Here is a 23,898-nt window from a genome sequence, read left to right on the forward strand (position 1 = left end):
GGGGAACTCGCCCGAAACAAAGTATAGGTTTTCATTATGTGAATAACTTGAAAATCTTAGCTCAAACAGCTTCAAAACCTGTTTGCCCAGCACGGTGATCTTGAACTGTATAAGATAACGCCTTAAATAAGTGTGTATGCTTCTTCTATCAAGACTTACAGCTATTTATATGAAGTTGTATAAACGCTTTATTTCGTCAAGACAGTGCGTTTCCTACGATTACATGCATTTGAACGGGGAACTCGTCCGAAACAAAATATAGGTTTTCATTATGTGAATAGCTTGAAAATCTTAGCTCAAACAGCTTCAAAACCTGTTTGCCCAGCACGGGGATCTTGAACTGTATAAGATAACGCCTTAAATATGTGTGTCTGAGTCGTCTATCAAAACTTACAGCTATTTATATGAAGTTGTACAAAAACGCTTTATTTCGTCAAGACAGTGCGTTTCCTACGATTACATGCATTTGAATGGGGAACTCGCCCGAAACAAAGTATAGGTTTTCATTATGTGAATAACTTGAAAATCTTAGCTCAAACAGCTTCAAAACCTGTTTGCCCAGCACGGGGATCTTGAACTGTATAAGATAACGCCGTAAATATGTGTGTATGCTTCTTCTATCAAGACTTACAGCTATTTATATGAAGTTGTACAAAAACGCTTTATTTCGTCAAGACAGTGCGTTTCCTACGATTACATGCATTTTAATGGGGAACTCGCCCGAATCAAAGTATATGTTTTCATTATGTGAATAACTTGAAAATCTTAGCTCAAACAGCTTCAAAACCTGTTTGCCCAGCACGGGGATCTTGAACTGTATAAGATAACGCCTTAAATATGTGTGTATGCTTCTTCTATCAAGACTTACAGCTATTTATATGAAGTTGTGTATAAACGCTTTATTTCGTCAAGACAGTGCGTTTCCTACGATTACATGCATTTGAATGGGGAACTCGCCCGAAACAAAGTATAGGTTTTCATTATGTGAATAACTTGAAAATCTTAGCTCAAACAGCTTCAAAACCTGTTTGCCCAGCACGGGGATCTTGAACTGTATAAGATAACGCCTTAAATATGTGTGTCTGAGTCGTCTATCAAAACTTACAGCTATTTATATGAAGTTGTACAAAAACGCTTTATTTCGTCAAGACAGTGCGTTTCCTACGATTACATGCATTTGAATGGGGAACTCGCCCGAAACAAAGTATAGGTTTTCATTATGTGAATAACTTGAAAATCTTAGCTCAAACAGCTTCAAAACCTGTTTGCCCAGCACGGGGATCTTGAACTGTATAAGATAACCCCTTAAATATGTGTGTCTGAGTCGTCTATCAAAACTTACAGCTATTTATATGAAGTTGTATAAACGCTTTATTTCGTCAAGACAGTGCGTTTCCTACGATTACATGCATTTGAATGGGGAACTCGTCCGAAACAAAGTATAGGTTTTCATTATGTGAATAACTTGAAAATCTTAGCTCAAACAGCTTCAAAACCTGTTTGCCCAGCACGGGGATCTTGAACTGTATAAGATAACGCCTTAAATATGTGTGTATGCTTCTTCTATCAAGACTTACAGCTATTTATATGAAGTTGTATAAACGCTTTATTTCGTCAAGACAGTGCGTTTCCTACGATTACATGCATTTGAATGGGGAACTCGTCCGAAACAAAGTATAGGTTTTCATTATGTGAATAACTTGAAAATCTTAGCTCAAACAGCTTCAAAACCTGTTTGCCCAGCACGGGGATCTTGAACTGTATAAGATAACGCCTTAAATATGTGTGTCTGAGTCATTTATCAAAACTTATAGCTATTTATATGAAGTTGTACAAAAACGCTTTATTTCGTCAAGACAGTGCGTTTCCTACGATTACATGCATTTGAATGGGGAACTCGCCCGAATCAAAGTATAGGTTTTCATTATGTGAATAACTTGAAAATCTTAGCTCAAACAGCTTCAAAACCTGTTTGCCCAGCACGGGGATCTTGAACTGTATAAGATAACGCCTTAAATATGTGTGTCTGAGTCGTCTAACAAAACTTACAGCTATTTATATGAAGTTGTACAAAAACGCTTTATTTCGTCAAGACAGTGCGTTTCCTACGATTACATGCATTTTAATGGGGAACTCGCCCGAAACAAAGTATAGGTTTTCATTATGTGAATAACTTGAAAATCTTAGCTCAAACAGCTTCAAAACCTGTTTGTCCAGCACGGGGATCTTGAACTGTATAAGATAACGCCTTAAATATGTGTGTCTGAGTCGTCTATCAAAACTTACAGCTATTTATATGAAGTTGTACAAAAACGCTTTATTTCGTCAAGACAGTGTGTTTCCTACGATTACATGCATTTGAATGGGGAACTCGCCCGAAACAAAGTATAGGTTTTCATTATGTGAATAACTTGAAAATCTTAGCTCAAACAGCTTCAAAACCTGTTTGCCCAGCACGGGGATCTTGAACTGTATAAGATAACGCCTTAAATATGTGTGTATGCTTCTTCTATCAAGACTTACAGCTATTTATATGAAGTTGTATAAACGCTTTATTTCGTCAAGACAGTGCGTTTCCAACGATTACATGCATTTGAATGGGGAACTCGTCCGAAACAAAGTATAGGTTTTCATTATGTGAATAACTTGAAAATCTTAGCTCAAACAGCTTCAAAACCTGTTTGCCCAGCACGGGGATCTTGAACTGTATAAGATAACGCCTTAAATATGTGTGTCTGAGTCGTCTATCAAAACTTACAGCTATTTATATGAAGTTGTACAAAAACGCTTTATTTCGTCAAGACAGTGCGTTTCCTACGATTACATGCATTTGAATGGGGAACTCGCCCGAAACAAAGTATAGGTTTTCATTATGTGAATAACTTGAAAATCTTAGCTCAAACAGCTTCAAAACCTGTTTGTCCAGCACGGGGATCTTGAACTGTATAAGATAACGCCTTAAATATGTATGTATGCTTCTTCTATCAAGACTTACAGCTATTTATATGAAGTTGTATAAACGCTTTATTTCGTCAAGACAGTGCGTTTCCTACGATTACATGCATTTGAATGGGGAACTCGTCCGAAACAAAGTATAGGTTTTCATTATGTGAATAACTTGAAAATCTTAGCTCAAACAGCTTCAAAACCTGTTTGCCCAGCACGGGGATCTTGAACTGTATAAGATAACGCCTTAAATATGTATGTATGCTTCTTCTATCAAGACTTACAGCTATTTATATGAAGTTGTATAAACGCTTTATTTCGTCAAGACAGTGCGTTTCCTACGATTACATGCATTTGAACGGGGAACTCGTCCGAAACAAAATATAGGTTTTCATTATGTGAATAACTTGAAAATCTTAGCTCAAACAGCTTCAAAACCTGTTTGCCCAGCACGGGGATCTTGAACTGTATAAGATAACGCCTTAAATATGTGTGTATGCTTCTTCTATCAAGAATTACAGCTATTTATATGAAGTTGTATAAACGCTTTATTTCGTCAAGACAGTGCGTTTCCAACGATTACATGCATTTGAATGGGGAACTCGCCCGAAACAAAGTATAGGTTTTCATTATGTGAATAACTTGAAAATCTTAGCTCAAACAGCTTCAAAACCTGTTTGCCCAGCACGGGGATCTTGAACTGTATAAGATAACGCCTTAAATATGTGTGTCTGAGTCGTCTATCAAAACTTACAGCTATTTATATGAAGTTGTACAAAAACGCTTTATTTCGTCAAGACAGTGCGTTTCCTACGATTACATGCATTTGAATGGGGAACTCGCCCGAAACAAAGTATAGGTTTTCATTATGCGAATAACTTGAAAATCTTAGCTCAAACAGCTTCAAAACCTGTTTGCCCAGCACGGGGATCTTGAACTGTATAAGATAACGCCTTAAATATGTGTGTATGCTTCTTCTATCAAGACTTACAGCTATTTATATGAAGTTGTATAAATGCTTTATTTCGTCAAGACAGTGCGTTTCCTACGATTACATGCATTTGAATGGGGAACTCGTCCGAAACAAAGTATAGGTTTTCATTATGTGAATAACTTGAAAATCTTAGCTCAAACAGCTTCAAAACCTGTTTGCCCAGCACGGGGATCTTGAACTGTATAAGATAACGCCTTAAATATGTGTGTATGCTTCTTCTATCAAGACTTACAGCTATTTATATGAAGTTGTATAAACGCTTTATTTCGTCAAGACAGTGCGTTTCCTACGATTACATGCATTTGAACGGGGAACTCGTCCGAAACAAAATATAGGTTTTCATTATGTGAATAACTTGAAAATCTTAGCTCAAACAGCTTCAAAACCTGTTTGCCCAGCACGGGGATCTTGAACTGTATAAGATAACGCCTTAAATATGTGTGTATGCTTCTTCTATCAAGACTTACAGCTATTTATATGAAGTTGTATAAACGCTTTATTTCGTCAAGACAGTGCGTTTCCTACGATTACATGCATTTGAATGGGGAACTCGTCCGAAACAAAGTATAGGTTTTCATTATGTGAATAACTTGAAAATCTTAGCTCAAACAGCTTCAAAACCTGTTTGCCCAGCTCGGGGATCTTGAACTGTGTAAGATAACGCCTTAAATATGTATGTATGCTTCTTCTATCAAGACTTACAGCTATTTATATGAAGTTGTATAAACCCTTTATTTCGTCAAGACAGTGCGTTTCCTACGATTACATGCATTTCAATAGAGAACTCGTCGGAAACAAAGTATAGGTTTTCATTATGTGAATAACTTGAAAATCTTAGCTCAAACAGCTTCAAAACCTGTTTGCCCAGCACGGGGATCTTGAACTGTATACGATAACGCCTTAAATATGTGTGTATGCTTCTTCTATCAAGACTTACAGCTATTTATATGAAGTTGTATAAACGCTTTATTTCGTCAAGACAGTGCGTTTCCTACGATTACATGCATTTGAATGGGGAACTCGCCCGAAACAAAGTATAGGTTTTCATTATGTGAATAACTTGAAAATCTTAGCTCAAACAGCTTCAAAACCTGTTTGCCCAGCACGGGGATCTTGAACTGTATAAGATAACGCCTTAAATATGTGTGTCTGAGTCGTCAATCAAAACTTACAGCTATTTATATGAAGTTGTACAAAAACGCTTTATTTCGTCAAGACAGTGCGTTTCCTACGATTACATGCATTTGAATGGGGAACTCGCCCGAAACAAAGTATAGGTTTTCATTATGCGAATAACTTGAAAATCTTGGCTCAAACAGCTTCAAAACCTGTTTGCCCAGCACGGGGATCTTGAACTGTATAAGATAACGCCTTAAATATGTGTGTATGCTTCTTCTATCAAGACTTACAGCTATTTATATGAAGTTGTATAAACGCTTTATTTCGTCAAGACAGTGCGTTTCCTACGATTACATGCATTTGAATGGGGAACTCGTCCGAAACAAAGTATAGGTTTTCATTATGTGAATAACTTGAAAATCTTAGCTCAAACAGCTTCAAAACCTGTTTGCCCAGCACGGGGATCTTGAACTGTATAAGATAACGCCTTAAATATGTGTGTATGCTTCTTCTATCAAGACTTACAGCTATTTATATGAAGTTGTATAAACGCTTTATTTCGTCAAGACAGTGCGTTTCCTACGATTACATGCATTTGAACGGGGAACTCGTCCGAAACAAAATATAGGTTTTCATTATGTGAATAACTTGAAAATCTTAGCTCAAACAGCTTCAAAACCTGTTTGCCCAGCACGGGGATCTTGAACTGTATAAGATAACGCCTTAAATATGTGTGTATGCTTCTTCTATCAAGACTTACAGCTATTTATATGAAGTTGTATAAACGCTTTATTTCGTCAAGACAGTGCGTTTCCTACGATTACATGCATTTGAATGGGGAACTCGTCCGAAACAAAGTATAGGTTTTCATTATGTGAATAACTTGAAAATCTTAGCTCAAACAGCTTCAAAACCTGTTTGCCCAGCACGGGGATCTTGAACTGTATAAGATAACGCCTTAAATATGTGTGTCTGAGTCGTCTATCAAAACTTACAGCTATTTATATGAAGTTGTACAAAAACGCTTTATTTCGTCAAGACAGTGCGTTTCCTACGATTACATGCATTTGAATGGGGAACTCGCCCGAAACAAAGTATAGGTTTTCATTATGTGAATAACTTGAAAATCTTAGCTCAAACAGCTTCAAAACCTTTTTGCCCAGCACGGGGATCTTGAACTGTATAAGATAACGCCTTAAATATGTGTGTATGCTTCTTCTATCAAGACTTACAGCTATTTATATGAAGTTGTATAAACGCTTTATTTTGTCAAGACAGTGCGTTTCCTACGATTACATGCATTTGAATGGGGAACTCGCCCGAAACAAAGTATAGGTTTTCATTATGTGAATAACTTGAAAATCTTAGCTCAAACAGCTTCAAAACCTGTTTGCCCAGCACGGGGATCTTGAACTGTATAAGATAACGCCTTAAATATGTGTGTCTGAGTCATTTATCAAAACTTACAGCTATTTATATGAAGTTGTACAAAAACGCTTTATTTCGTCAAGACAGTGCGTTTCCTACGATTACATGCATTTGAATGGGGAACTCGCCCGAAACAAAGTATAGGTTTTCATTATGCGAATAACTTGAAAATCTTAGCTCAAACAGCTTCAAAACCTGTTTGCCCAGCACGGGGATCTTGAACTGTATAAGATAACGCCTTAAATATGTGTGTATGCTTCTTCTATCAAGACTTACAGCTATTTATATGAAGTTGTATAAACGCTTTATTTCGTCAAGACAGTGCGTTTCCTACGATTACATGCATTTGAATGGGGAACTCGTCCGAAACAAAGTATAGGTTTTCATTATGTGAATAACTTGAAAATCTTAGCTCAAACAGCTTCAAAACCTGTTTGCCCAGCACGGGGATCTTGAACTGTATAAGATAACGCCTTAAATATGTGTGTATGCTTCTTCTATCAAGACTTACAGCTATTTATATGAAGTTGTATAAACGCTTTATTTCGTCAAGACAGTGCGTTTCCTACGATTACATGCATTTGAATGGGGAACTCGTCCGAAACAAAGTATAGGTTTTCATTATGTGAATAACTTGAAAATCTTAGCTCAAACAGCTTCAAAACCTGTTTGCCCAGCACGGGGATCTTGAACTGTATAAGATAACGCCTTAAATATGTGTGTATGCTTCTTCTATCAAGACTTACAGCTATTTATATGAAGTTGTATAAACGCTTTATTTCGTCAAGACAGTGCGTTTCCTACGATTACATGCATTTGAACGGGGAACTCGTCCGAAACAAAATATAGGTTTTCATTATGTGAATAACTTGAAAATCTTAGCTCAAACAGCTTCAAAACCTGTTTGCCCAGCACGGGGATCTTGAACTGTATAAGATAACGCCTTAAATATGTGTGTATGCTTCTTCTATCAAGACTTACAGCTATTTATATGAAGTTGTATAAACGCTTTATTTTGTCAAGACAGTGCGTTTCCTACGATTACATGCATTTGAATGGGGAACTCGCCCGAAACAAAGTATAGGTTTTCATTATGTGAATAACTTGAAAATCTTAGCTCAAACAGCTTCAAAACCTGTTTGCTCAGCACGGGGATCTTGAACTGTATAAGATAACGCCTTAAATATGTGTGTCTGAGTCGTCAATCAAAACTTACAGCTATTTATATGAAGTTGTACAAAAACGCTTTATTTCGTCAAGACAGTGCGTTTCCTACGATTACATGCATTTGAATGGGGAACTCGCCCGAAACAAAGTATAGGTTTTCATTATGCGAATAACTTGAAAATCTTAGCTCAAACAGCTTCAAAACCTGTTTGCCCAGCACGGGGATCTTGAACTGTATAAGATAACGCCTTAAATATGTGTGTATGCTTCTTCTATCAAGACTTACAGCTATTTATATGAAGTTGTATAAACGCTTTATTTCGTCAAGACAGTGCGTTTCCTACGATTACATGCATTTGAATGGGGAACTCGTCCGAAACAAAGTATAGGTTTTCATTATGTGAATAACTTGAAAATCTTAGCTCAAACAGCTTCAAAACCTGTTTGCCCAGCACGGGGATCTTGAACTGTATAAGATAACGCCTTAAATATGTGTGTATGCTTCTTCTATCAAGACTTACAGCTATTTATATGAAGTTGTATAAACGCTTTATTTCGTCAAGACAGTGCGTTTCCTACGATTACATGCATTTGAACGGGGAACTCGTCCGAAACAAAATATAGGTTTTCATTATGTGAATAACTTGAAAATCTTAGCTCAAACAGCTTCAAAACCTGTTTGCCCAGCACGGGGATCTTGAACTGTATAAGATAACGCCTTAAATATGTGTGTATGCTTCTTCTATCAAGACTTACAGCTATTTATATGAAGTTGTATAAACGCTTTATTTCGTCAAGACAGTGCGTTTCCTACGATTACATGCATTTGAATGGGGAACTCGTCCGAAACAAAGTATAGGTTTTCATTATGTGAATAACTTGAAAATCTTAGCTCAAACAGCTTCAAAACCTGTTTGCCCAGCACGGGGATCTTGAACCGTATAAGATAACGCCTTAAATATGTGTGTCTGAGTCGTCTATCAAAACTTACAGCTATTTATATGAAGTTGTACAAAAACGCTTTATTTCGTCAAGACAGTGCGTTTCCTACGATTACATGCATTTGAATGGGGAACTCGCCCGAAACAAAGTATAGGTTTTCATTATGTGAATAACTTGAAAATCTTAGCTCAAACAGCTTCAAAACCTGTTTGCCCAGCACGGGGATCTTGAACTGTATAAGATAACGCCTTAAATATGTGTGTATGCTTCTTCTATCAAAACTTACAGCTATTTATATGAAGTTGTACAAAAACGCTTTATTTCGTCAAGACAGTGCGTTTCCTACGATTACATGCATTTGAATGGGGAACTCGCCCGAAACAAAGTATAGGTTTTCATTATGTGAATAACTTGAAAATCTTAGCTCAAACAGCTTCAAAACCTGTTTGCCCAGCACGGGGATCTTGAACTGTATAAGATAACGCCTTAAATATGTGTGTATGCTTCTTCTATCAAGACTTACAGCTATTTATATGAAGTTGTATAAACGCTTTATTTCGTCAAGACAGTGCGTTTCCTACGATTACATGCATTTGAATGGGGAACTCGTCCGAAACAAAGTATAGGTTTTCATTATGTGAATAACTTGAAAATCTTAGCTCAAACAGCTTCAAAACCTGTTTGCCCAGCACGGGGATCTTGAACTGTATAAGATAACGCCTTAAATATGTGTGTATGCTTCTTCTATCAAGACTTACAGCTATTTATATGAAGTTGTATAAACGCTTTATTTCGTCAAGACAGTGCGTTTCCTACGATTACATGCATTTGAATGGGGAACTCGTCCGAAACAAAGTATAGGTTTTCATTATGTGAATAACTTGAAAATCTTAGCTCAAACAGCTTCAAAACCTGTTTGCCCAGCACGGGGATCTTGAACCGTATAAGATAACGCCTTAAATATGTGTGTCTGAGTCGTCTATCAAAACTTACAGCTATTTATATGAAGTTGTACAAAAACGCTTTATTTCGTCAAGACAGTGCGTTTCCTACGATTACATGCATTTGAATGGGGAACTCGCCCGAAACAAAGTATAGGTTTTCATTATGTGAATAACTTGAAAATCTTAGCTCAAACAGCTTCAAAACCTTTTTGCCCAGCACGGGGATCTTGAACTGTATAAGATAACGCCTTAAATATGTGTGTATGCTTCTTCTATCAAGACTTACAGCTATTTATATGAAGTTGTATAAACGCTTTATTTTGTCAAGACAGTGCGTTTCCTACGATTACATGCATTTGAATGGGGAACTCGCCCGAAACAAAGTATAGGTTTTCATTATGTGAATAACTTGAAAATCTTAGCTCAAACAGCTTCAAAACCTGTTTGCCCAGCACGGGGATCTTGAACTGTATAAGATAACGCCTTAAATATGTGTGTCTGAGTCGTCAATCAAAACTTACAGCTATTTATATGAAGTTGTACAAAAACGCTTTATTTCGTCAAGACAGTGCGTTTCCTACGATTACATGCATTTGAATGGGGAACTCGCCCGAAACAAAGTATAGGTTTTCATTATGTGAATAACTTGAAAATCTTAGCTCAAACAGCTTCAAAACCTTTTTGCCCAGCACGGGGATCTTGAACTGTATAAGATAACGCCTTAAATATGTGTGTATGCTTCTTCTATCAAGACTTACAGCTATTTATATGAAGTTGTATAAACGCTTTATTTTGTCAAGACAGTGCGTTTCCTACGATTACATGCATTTGAATGGGGAACTCGCCCGAAACAAAGTATAGGTTTTCATTATGTGAATAACTTGAAAATCTTAGCTCAAACAGCTTCAAAACCTGTTTGCCCAGCACGGGGATCTTGAACTGTATAAGATAACGCCTTAAATATGTGTGTCTGAGTCGTCAATCAAAACTTACAGCTATTTATATGAAGTTGTACAAAAACGCTTTATTTCGTCAAGACAGTGCGTTTCCTACGATTACATGCATTTGAATGGGGAACTCGCCCGAAACAAAGTATAGGTTTTCATTATGCGAATAACTTGAAAATCTTAGCTCAAACAGCTTCAAAACCTGTTTGCCCAGCACGGGGATCTTGAACTGTATAAGATAACGCCTTAAATATGTGTGTATGCTTCTTCTATCAAGACTTACAGCTATTTATATGAAGTTGTATAAACGCTTTATTTCGTCAAGACAGTGCGTTTCCTACGATTACATGCATTTGAATGGGGAACTCGTCCGAAACAAAGTATAGGTTTTCATTATGTGAATAACTTGAAAATCTTAGCTCAAACAGCTTCAAAACCTGTTTGCCCAGCACGGGGATCTTGAACTGTATAAGATAACGCCTTAAATATGTGTGTATGCTTCTTCTATCAAGACTTACAGCTATTTATATGAAGTTGTATAAACGCTTTATTTCGTCAAGACAGTGCGTTTCCTACGATTACATGCATTTGAACGGGGAACTCGTCCGAAACAAAATATAGGTTTTCATTATGTGAATAACTTGAAAATCTTAGCTCAAACAGCTTCAAAACCTGTTTGCCCAGCACGGGGATCTTGAACTGTATAAGATAACGCCTTAAATATGTGTGTATGCTTCTTCTATCAAAACTTACAGCTATTTATATGAAGTTGTACAAAAACGCTTTATTTCGTCAAGACAGTGCGTTTCCTACGATTACATGCATTTGAATGGGGAACTCGCCCGAAACAAAGTATAGGTTTTCATTATGTGAATAACTTGAAAATCTTAGCTCAAACAGCTTCAAAACCTGTTTGCCCAGCACGGGGATCTTGAACTGTATAAGATAACGCCTTAAATATGTGTGTATGCTTCTTCTATCAAGACTTACAGCTATTTATATGAAGTTGTATAAACGCTTTATTTCGTCAAGACAGTGCGTTTCCTACGATTACATGCATTTGAATGGGGAACTCGTCCGAAACAAAGTATAGGTTTTCATTATGTGAATAACTTGAAAATCTTAGCTCAAACAGCTTCAAAACCTGTTTGCCCAGCACGGGGATCTTGAACTGTATAAGATAACGCCTTAAATATGTGTGTATGCTTCTTCTATCAAGACTTACAGCTATTTATATGAAGTTGTATAAACGCTTTATTTCGTCAAGACAGTGCGTTTCCTACGATTACATGCATTTGAATGGGGAACTCGTCCGAAACAAAGTATAGGTTTTCATTATGTGAATAACTTGAAAATCTTAGCTCAAACAGCTTCAAAACCTGTTTGCCCAGCACGGGGATCTTGAACTGTATAAGATAACGCCTTAAATATGTGTGTCTGAGTCGTCTATCAAAACTTACAGCTATTTATATGAAGTTGTACAAAAACGCTTTATTTCGTCAAGACAGTGCGTTTCCTACGATTACATGCATTTGAATGGGGAACTCGCCCGAAACAAAGTATAGGTTTTCATTATGTGAATAACTTGAAAATCTTAGCTCAAACAGCTTCAAAACCTGTTTGCCCAGCACGGGGATCTTGAACTGTATAAGATAACGCCTTAAATATGTGTGTATGCTTCTTCTATCAAGACTTACAGCTATTTATATGAAGTTGTATAAACGCTTTATTTCGTCGGGACAGTGCGTTTCCTACGATTACATGCATTTGAATGGGAAACTCGTCCGAAACAAAGTATAAGTTTTCATTATGTGAATAACTTGAAAATCTTAGCTCAAACAGCTTCAAAACCTGTTTGCCCAGCACGGGGATCTTGAACTGTATAAGATAACGCCTTAAATATGTGTGTATGCTTCTTCTATCAAGACTTACAGCTATTTATATGAAGTTGTATAAACGCTTTATTTCGTCAAGACAGTGCGTTTCCTACGATTACATGCATTTGAATGGGGAACTCGTCCGAAACAAAGTATAGGTTTTCATTATGTGAATAACTTGAAAATCTTAGCTCAAACAGCTTCAAAACCTGTTTGCCCAGCACGGGGATCTTGAACTGTATAAGATAACGCCTTAAATATGTGTGTCTGAGTCGTCTATCAAAACTTACAGCTATTTATATGAAGTTGTACAAAAACGCTTTATTTCGTCAAGACAGTGCGTTTCCTACGATTACATGCATTTGAATGGGGAACTCGCCCGAAACAAAGTATAGGTTTTCATTATGTGAATAACTTGAAAATCTTAGCTCAAACAGCTTCAAAACCTGTTTGCCCAGCACGGGGATCTTGAACTGTATAAGATAACGCCTTAAATATGTGTGTATGCTTCTTCTATCAAGACTTACAGCTATTTATATGAAGTTGTATAAACGCTTTATTTCGTCAAGACAGTGCGTTTCCTACGATTACATGCATTTGAATGGGGAACTCGTCCGAAACAAAGTATAGGTTTTCATTATGTGAATAACTTGAAAATCTTAGCTCAAACAGCTTCAAAACCTGTTTGCCCAGCACGGGGATCTTGAACTGTATAAGATAACGCCTTAAATATGTGTGTATGCTTCTTCTATCAAGACTTACAGCTATTTATATGAAGTTGTATAAACGCTTTATTTCGTCAAGACAGTGCGTTTCCTACGATTACATGCATTTGAATGGGGAACTCGTCCGAAACAAAGTATAGGTTTTCATTATGTGAATAACTTGAAAATCTTAGCTCAAACAGCTTCAAAACCTGTTTGCCCAGCACGGGGATCTTGAACTGTATAAGATAACGCCTTAAATATGTGTGTCTGAGTCGTCTATCAAAACTTACAGCTATTTATATGAAGTTGTACAAAAACGCTTTATTTCGTCAAGACAGTGCGTTTCCTACGATTACATGCATTTGAATGGGGAACTCGCCCGAAACAAAGTATAGGTTTTCATTATGTGAATAACTTGAAAATCTTAGCTCAAACAGCTTCAAAACCTGTTTGCCCAGCACGGGGATCTTGAACTGTATAAGATAACGCCTTAAATATGTGTGTATGCTTCTTCTATCAAGACTTACAGCTATTTATATGAAGTTGTATAAACGCTTTATTTCGTCGAGACAGTGCGTTTCCTACGATTACATGCATTTGAATGGGGAACTCGTCCGAAACAAAGTATAAGTTTTCATTATGTGAATAACTTGAAAATCTTAGCTCAAACAGCTTCAAAACCTGTTTGCCCAGCACGGGGATCTTGAACTGTATAAGATAACGCCTTAAATATGTGTGTATGCTTCTTCTATCAAGACTTACAGCTATTTACATGAAGTTGTATAAACGCTTTATTTCGTCGAGACAGTGCGTTTCCTACGATTACATGCATTTGAATGGGGAACTTGTCCGAAACAAAGTATAGGTTTTCATTATGTGAATAACTTGAAAATCTTAGCTCAAACAGCTTCAAAACCTGTTTGCCCAGCACGGGGATCTTGAACTGTATAAGATAACGCCTTAAATATGTGTGTCTGAGTCGTCAATCAAAACTTACAGCTATTTATATGAAGTTGTACAAAAACGCTTTATTTCATCAAGACAGTGCGTTTCCTACGATTACATGCATTTGAATGGGGAACTCGCCCGAAACAAAGTATAGGTTTTCATTATGTGAATAACTTGAAAATCTTAGCTCAAACAGCTTCAAAACCTGTTTGCCCAGCACGGGGATCTTGAACTGTATAAGATAACGCCTTAAATATGTGTGTATGCTTCTTCTATCAAGACTTACAGCTATTTATATGAAGTTGTATAAACGCTTTATTTCGTCAAGACAGTGCGTTTCCTACGATTACATGCATTTGAATGGGGAACTCGTCCGAAACAAAGTATAGGTTTTCATTATGTGAATAACTTGAAAATCTTAGCTCAAACAGCTTCAAAACCTGTTTGCCCAGCACGGGGATCTTGAACTGTATAAGATAACGCCTTAAATATGTGTGTATGCTTCTTCTATCAAGACTTACAGCTATTTATATGAAGTTGTATAAACGCTTTATTTCGTCGGGACAGTGCGTTTCCTACGATTACATGCATTTGAATGGGAAACTCGTCCGAAACAAAGTATAAGTTTTCATTATGTGAATAACTTGAAAATCTTAGCTCAAACAGCTTCAAAACCTGTTTGCCCAGCACGGGGATCTTGAACTGTATAAGATAACGCCTTAAATATGTGTGTATGCTTCTTCTATCAAGACTTACAGCTATTTATATGAAGTTGTATAAACGCTTTATTTCGTCAAGACAGTGCGTTTCCTACGATTACATGCATTTGAATGGGGAACTCGTCCGAAACAAAGTATAGGTTTTCATTATGTGAATAACTTGAAAATCTTAGCTCAAACAGCTTCAAAACCTGTTTGCCCAGCACGGGGATCTTGAACTGTATAAGATAACGCCTTAAATATGTGTGTCTGAGTCGTCTATCAAAACTTACAGCTATTTATATGAAGTTGTACAAAAACGCTTTATTTCGTCAAGACAGTGCGTTTCCTACGATTACATGCATTTGAATGGGGAACTCGCCCGAAACAAAGTATAGGTTTTCATTATGTGAATAACTTGAAAATCTTAGCTCAAACAGCTTCAAAACCTGTTTGCCCAGCACGGGGATCTTGAACTGTATAAGATAACGCCTTAAATATGTGTGTATGCTTCTTCTATCAAGACTTACAGCTATTTATATGAAGTTGTATAAACGCTTTATTTCGTCAAGACAGTGCGTTTCCTACGATTACATGCATTTGAATGGGGAACTCGTCCGAAACAAAGTATAGGTTTTCATTATGTGAATAACTTGAAAATCTTAGCTCAAACAGCTTCAAAACCTGTTTGCCCAGCACGGGGATCTTGAACTGTATAAGATAACGCCTTAAATATGTGTGTATGCTTCTTCTATCAAGACTTACAGCTATTTATATGAAGTTGTATAAACGCTTTATTTCGTCAAGACAGTGCGTTTCCTACGATTACATGCATTTGAATGGGGAACTCGTCCGAAACAAAGTATAGGTTTTCATTATGTGAATAACTTGAAAATCTTAGCTCAAACAGCTTCAAAACCTGTTTGCCCAGCACGGGGATCTTGAACTGTATAAGATAACGCCTTAAATATGTGTGTCTGAGTCGTCTATCAAAACTTACAGCTATTTATATGAAGTTGTACAAAAACGCTTTATTTCGTCAAGACAGTGCGTTTCCTACGATTACATGCATTTGAATGGGGAACTCGCCCGAAACAAAGTATAGGTTTTCATTATGTGAATAACTTGAAAATCTTAGCTCAAACAGCTTCAAAACCTGTTTGCCCAGCACGGGGATCTTGAACTGTATAAGATAACGCCTTAAATATGTGTGTATGCTTCTTCTATCAAGACTTACAGCTATTTATATGAAGTTGTATAAACGCTTTATTTCGTCGAGACAGTGCGTTTCCTACGATTACATGCATTTGAATGGGGAACTCGCCCGAAACAAAGTATAGGTTTTCATTATGTGAATAACTTGAAAATCTTAGCTCAAACAGCTTCAAAACCTGTTTGCCCAGCACGGGGATCTTGAACTGTATAAGATAACGCCTTAAATATGTGTGTATGCTTCTTCTATCAAGACTTACAGCTATTTATATGAAGTTGTATAAACGCTTTATTTCGTCAAGACAGTGCGTTTCCTACGATTACATGCATTTGAATGGGGAACTCGTCCGAAACAAAGTATAGGTTTTCATTATGTGAATAACTTGAAAATCTTAGCTCAAACAGCTTCAAAACCTGTTTGCCCAGCACGGGGATCTTGAACTGTATAAGATAACGCCTTAAATATGTGTGTATGCTTCTTCTATCAAGACTTACAGCTATTTATATGAAGTTGTATAAACGCTTTATTTCGTCAAGACAGTGCGTTTCCTACGATTACATGGATTTGAACGGGGAACTCGTCCGAAACAAAATATAGGTTTTCATTATGTGAATAACTTGAAAATCTTAGCTCAAACAGCTTCAAAACCTGTTTGCCCAGCACGGGGATCTTGAACTGTATAAGATAACGCCTTAAATATGTGTGTATGCTTCTTCTATCAAGACTTACAGCTATTTATATGAAGTTGTATAAACGCTTTATTTCGTCAAGACAGTGCGTTTCCTACGATTACATGCATTTGAATGGGGAACTCGTCCGAAACAAATTATAGGTTTTCATTATGTGAATAACTTGAAAATCTTAGCTCAAACAGCTTCAAAACCTGTTTGCCCAGCACGGGGATCTTGAACTGTATAAGATAACGCCTTAAATATGTGTGTATGCTTCTTCTATCAAGACTTACAGCTATTTATATGAAGTTGTATAAACGCTTTATTTCGTCAAGACAGTGCGTTTCCTACGATTACATGCATTTGAATGGGGAACTCGTCCGAAACAAATTATAGGTTTTCATTATGTGAATAACTTGAAAATCTTAGCTCAAACAGCTTCAAAACCTGTTTGCCCAGCACGGGGATCTTGAACTGTATAAGATAACGCCTTAAATATGTGTGTCTGAGTCGTCTATCAAAACTTACAGCTATTTATATGAAGTTGTACAAAAACGCTTTATTTCGTCAAGACAGTGCGTTTCCTACGATTACATGCATTTGAATGGGGAACTCGCCCGAAACAAAGTATAGGTTTTCATTATGTGAATAACTTGAAAATCTTAGCTCAAACAGCTTCAAAACCTGTTTGCCCAGCACGGGGATCTTGAACTGTATAAGATAACGCCTTAAATATGTGTGTCTGAGTCGTCTATCAAAACTTACAGCTATTTATATGAAGTTGTACAAAAACGCTTTATTTCGTCAAGACAGTGCGTTTCCTACGATTACATGCATTTGAATGGGGAACTCGCCAAAAACAAAGTATAGGTTTTCATTATGTGAATAACTTGAAAATCTTAGCTCAAACAGCTTCAAAACCTGTTTGCCCAGCACGGGGATCTTGAACTGTATAAGATAACGCCTTAAATATGTGTGTATGCGTCTTCTATCAAGACTTACAGCTATTTATATGAAGTTGTATAAACGCTTTATTTCGTCAAGACAGTGCGTTTCCTACGATTACATGCATTTGAATGGGGAACTCGCCCGAAACAAAGTATAGGTTTTCATTATGTGAATAACTTGAAAATCTTAGCTCAAACAGCTTCAAAACCTGTTTGCCCAGCACGGGGATCTTGAACTGTATAAGATAACGCCTTAAATATGTGTGTATGCTTCTTCTATCAAGACTTACAGCTATTTATATGAAGTTGTATAAACGCTTTATTTCGTCAAGACAGTGCGTTTCCTACGATTACATGCATTTGAATGGGGAACTCGTCCGAAACAAAGTATAGGTTTTCATTATGTGAATAACTTGAAAATCTTAGCTCAAACAGCTTCAAAACCTGTTTGCCCAGCACGGGGATCTTGAACTGTATAAGATAACGCCTTAAATATGTGTGTATGCTTCTTCTATCAAGACTTACAGCTATTTATATGAAGTTGTATAAACGCTTTATTTCGTCAAGACAGTGCGTTTCCTACGATTACATGGATTTGAACGGGGAACTCGTCCGAAACAAAATATACGTTTTCATTATGTGAATAACTTGAAAATCTTAGCTCAAACAGCTTCAAAACCTGTTTGCCCAGCACGGGGATCTTGAACTGTATAAGATAACGCCTTAAATATGTGTGTATGCTTCTTCTATCAAGACTTACAGCTATTTATATGAAGTTGTATAAACGCTTTATTTCGTCAAGACAGTGCGTTTCCTACGATTACATGCATTTGAATGGGGAACTCGTCCGAAACAAAGTATAGGTTTTCATTATGTGAATAACTTGAAAATCTTAGCTCAAACAGCTTCAAAACCTGTTTGCCCAGCACGGGGATCTTGAACTGTATAAGATAACGCCTTAAATATGTGTGTCTGAGTCGTCTATCAAAACTTACAGCTATTTATATGAAGTTGTGTATAAACGCTTTATTTCGTCAAGACAGTGCGTTTCCTACGATTACATGCATTTGAATGGGGAACTCGCCCGAAACAAAGTATAGGTTTTCATTATGTGAATAACTTGAAAATCTTAGCTCAAACAGCTTCAAAACCTGTTTGCCCAGCACGGGGATCTTGAACTGTATAAGATAACGCCTTAAATATGTGTGTCTGAGTCGTCTATCAAAACTTACAGCTATTTATATGAAGTTGTACAAAAACGCTTTATTTCGTCAAGACAGTGCGTTTCCTACGATTACATGCATTTGAATGGGGAACTCGCCCGAAACAAAGTATAGGTTTTCATTATGTGAATAACTTGAAAATCTTAGCTCAAACAGCTTCAAAACCTGTTTGCCCAGCACGGGGATCTTGAACTGTATAAGATAACGCCTTAAATATGTGTGTATGCTTCTTCTATCAAGACTTACAGCTATTTATATGAAGTTGTATAAACGCTTTATTTCGTCAAGACAGTGCGTTTCCTACGATTACATGTATTTGAATGGGGAACTCGTCCGAAACAAAGTATAGGTTTTCATTATGTGAATAACTTGAAAATCTTAGCTCAAACAGCTTCAAAACCTGTTTGCCCAGCACGGGGATCTTGAACTGTATAAGATAACGCCTTAAATATGTGTGTATGCTTCTTCTATCAAGACTTACAGCTATTTATATGAAGTTGTATAAACGCTTTATTTCGTCAAGACAGTGCGTTTCCTACAATTACATGCATTTGAACGGGGAACTCGTCCGAAACAAAGTATAGGTTTTCATTATGTGAATAACTTGAAAATCTTAGCTCAAACAGCTTCAAAACCTGTTTGCCCAGCACGGGGATCTTGAACTGTATAAGTAACGCCTTAAATATGTGTGTCTGAGTCGTCTATCAAAACTTACAGCTATTTATATGAAGTTGTACAAAAACGCTTTATTTCGTCAAGACAGTGCGTTTCCTACGATTACATGCATTTGAATGGGGAACTCGCCCGAAACAAAGTATAGGTTTTCATTATGTGAATAACTTGAAAATCTTAGCTCAAACAGCTTCAAAACCTGTTTGCCCAGCACGGGGATCTTGAACTGTATAAGATAACGCCTTAAATATGTGTGTATGCTTCTTCTATCAAGACTTACAGCTATTTATATGAAGTTGTATAAACGCTTTATTTCGTCAAGACAGTGCGTTTCCTACGATTACATGCATTTGAATGGGGAACTCGTCCGAAACAAAGTATAGGTTTTCATTATGTGAATAACTTGAAAATCTTAGCTCAAACAGCTTCAAAACCTGTTTGCCCAGCACGGGGATCTTGAACTGTATAAGATAACGCCTTAAATATGTGTGTCTGACTCGTCTATCAAAACTTACAGCTATTTATATGAAGTTGTACAAAAAACGCTTTATTTCGTCAAGACAGTGCGTTTCCTACGATTACATGCATTTGAATGGGGAACTCGTCCGAAACAAAGTATAGGTTTTCATTATGTGAATAACTTGAAAATCTTAGCTCAAACAGCTTCAAAACCTGTTTGCCCAGCACGGGGATCTTGAACTGTATAAGATAACGCCTTAAATATGTGTGTATGCTTCTTCTATCAAGACTTACAGCTATTTATATGAAGTTGTATAAACGCTTTATTTCGTCAAGACAGTGCGTTTCCTACAATTACATGCATTTGAACGGGGAACTCGTCCGAAACAAAGTATAGGTTTTCATTATGTGAATAACTTGAAAATCTTAGCTCAAACAGCTTCAAAACCTGTTTGCCCAGCACGGGGATCTTGAACTGTATAAGATAACGCCTTAAATATGTGTGTCTGAGTCGTCTATCAAAACTTACAGCTATTTATATGAAGTTGTACAAAAACGCTTTATTTCGTCAAGACAGTGCGTTTCCTACGATTACATGCATTTGAATGGGGAACTCGCCCGAAACAAAGTATAGGTTTTCATTATGTGAATAACTTGAAAATCTTAGCTCAAACAGCTTCAAAACCTGTTTGCCCAGCACGGGGATCTTGAACTGTATAAGATAACGCCTTAAATATGTGTGTATGCTTCTTCTATCAAGACTTACAGCTTTTTATATGAAGTTGTATACCGCTTTATTTCGTCAAGACAGTGCGTTTAATACGATTACATGCATTTGAACGGGGAACTCGTCCGAAACAAAATATAGGTTTTCATTATGTGAATAACTTGAAAATCTTAGCTCAAACAGCTTCAAAACCTGTTTGCCCAGCACGGGGATCTTGAACTGTATAAGATAACGCCTTAAATATGTGTGTCTGAGTCGTCTATCAAAACTTACAGCTATTTACATGAAGTTGTACAAAAACGCTTTATTTCGTCAAGACAGTGCGTTTCCTACGATTACAGGCATTTGAAAGGGGAACTCGCGCGAAACAAAGTATAGGTTTTCATTATGTGAATAACTTGAAAATCTTAGCTCAAACAGCTTCAAAACCTGTGTGCCCAGCACGGGGATCTTGAACTGTATAAGATAACGCCGTAAATATGTGTGTATGCTTCTTCTATCAAGACTTACAGCTATTTATATGAAGTTGTACAAAAACGCTTTATTTCGTCAAGACAGTGCGTTTCCTACGATTACATGCATTTTAATGGGGAACTCGTCCGAAACAAAGTATAGGTTTTCATTATGTGAATAACTTGAAAATCTTAGCTCAAACAGCTTCAAAACCTGTTTGCCCAGCACGGGGTTCTTGAACTGTATAAGATAACGCCTTAAATATGTGTGTATGCTTCTTCTATCAAGACTTACAGCTATTTATATGAATTTGTATAAACACTTTATTTCGTCAAGACAGTGCGTTTCCCACGATTACATGCATTTGAATGGGGAACTCGCCCGAAACAAAGTATAGGTTTTCATTATGTGAATAACTTGAAAATCTTAGCTCAAAAAGATTCAAAACCTGTTTGCCCAGCACAGGGATTTGGAACTGTATAAGATAGTGCCTTAAATATGTGTGTATGCTTCTTTTATCAAGACTTACAGCTATTTATATGAAGTTGTACAAAAACGCTTTATTTCGTCAAGACAGTGCGTTTCCTACGATTACATGCATTTTAATGGGGAACTCGCCCGAAACAAAGTATAGGTTTTCATTATGTGAATAACTTGAAAATCTTAGCTCAAACAGCTTCAAAACCTGTTTGTCCAGCACGGGGATCTTGAACTGTATAAGATAACGCCTTAAATATGTGTGTCTGAGTCGTCTATCAAAACTTACAGCTATTTATATGAAGTTGTACAAAAACGCTTTATTTCGTCAAGACAGTGCGTTTCCTACGATTACATGCATTTGAATGGGGAACTCGCCCGAAACAAAGTATAGGTTTTCATTATGTGAATAACTTGAAAATCTTAGCTCAAACAGCTTCAAAACCTGTTTGCCCAGCACGGGGATCTTGAACTGTATAAGATAACGCCTTAAATATGTGTGTATGCTTCTTCTATCAAGACTTACAGCTATTTATATGAAGTTGTATAAACGCTTTATTTCGTCAAGACAGTGCGTTTCCAACGATTACATGCATTTGAATGGGGAACTCGTCCGAAACAAAGTATAGGTTTTCATTATGTGAATAACTTGAAAATCTTAGCTCAAACAGATTCAAAACCTGTTTGCCCAGCACGGGGATCTTGAACTGTACAAGATAATGCCTTAAATATGTGTGTCTGAGTCGTCTATCAAAACTTACAGCTATTTATATGAAGTTGTACAAAAACGCTTTATTTCGTCAAGACAGTGCGTTTCCTACGATTACATGCATTTGAATGGGGAACTCGTCCGAAACAAAGTATAGGTTTTCATTATGTGAATAACTTGAAAATCTTAGCTCAAACAGCTTCAAAACCTGTTTGCCCAGCACGGGGATCTTGAACTGTATAAGATAACGCCTTAAATATGTGTGTCTGAGTCGTCTATCAAAACTTACAGCTATTTATATGAAGTTGTACAAAAACGCTTTATTTCGTCAAGACAGTGCGTTTCCTACGATTACATGCATTTGAATGGGGAACTCGCCAAAAACAAAGTATAGGTTTTCATTATGTGAATAACTTGAAAATCTTAGCTCAAACAGCTTCAAAACCTGTTTGCCCAGCACGGGGATCTTGAACTGTATAAGATAACGCCTTAAATATGTGTGTATGCTTCTTCTATCAAGACTTACAGCTATTTATATGAAGTTGTATAAACGCTTTATTTCGTCAAGACAGTGCGTTTCCAACGATTACATGCATTTGAATGGGGAACTCGTCCGAAACAAAGTATAGGTTTTCATTATGTGAATAACTTGAAAATCTTAGCTCAAACAGATTCAAAACCTGTTTGCCCAGCACGGGGATCTTGAACTGTATAAGATAATGCCTTAAATATGTGTGTCTGAGTCGTCTATCAAAACTTACAGCTATTTATATGAAGTTGTACAAAAACGCTTTATTTCGTCAAGACAGTGCGTTTCCTACGATTACATGCATTTGAATGGGGAACTCGTCCGAAACAAAGTATAGGTTTTCATTATGTGAATAACTTGAAAATCTTAGCTCAAACAGCTTCAAAACCTGTTTGCCCAGCACGGGGATCTTGAACTGTATAAGATAACGCCTTAAATATGTGTGTCTGAGTCGTCTATCAAAACTTACAGCTATTTATATGAAGTTGTACAAAAACGCTTTATTTCGTCAAGACAGTGCGTTTCCTACGATTACATGCATTTGAATGGGGAACTCGCCAAAAACAAAGTATAGGTTTTCATTATCTGAATAACTTTAAAATCTTAGCTCAAACAGCTTCAAAACCTGTTTGCCCAGCACGGGGATCTTGAACTGTATAAGATAACGCCTTAAATATGTGTGTATGCTTCTTCTATCAAGACTTACAGCTATTTATATGAAGTTGTATAAACGCTTTATTTCGTCAAGACAGTGCGTTTCCTACGATTACATGCATATGAATGGGGAACTCGTCCGAAACAAAGTATAGGTTTTCATTATGTGAATAACTTGAAAATCTTAGCTCAAACAGCTTCAAAACCTGTTTGCCCAGCACGGGGATCTTGAACTGTATAAGATAACGCCTTAAATATGTGTGTATGCTTCTTCTATCAAGACTTACAGCTATTTATATGAAGTTGTATAAACGCTTTATTTCGTCAAGACAGTGCGTTTCCTACGATTACATGCATTTGAACGGGGAACTTGTCCGAAACAAAGTATAGGTTTTCATTATGTGAATAACTTGAAAATCTTAGCTCAAACAGCTTCAAAACCTGTTT

Source organism: Neolamprologus brichardi, chromosome 13 (assembly GCF_056152115.1).
Source record: "Neolamprologus brichardi isolate AB-2024 chromosome 13, ASM5615211v1, whole genome shotgun sequence".
Taxonomy (NCBI): domain Eukaryota; kingdom Metazoa; phylum Chordata; class Actinopteri; order Cichliformes; family Cichlidae; genus Neolamprologus; species Neolamprologus brichardi.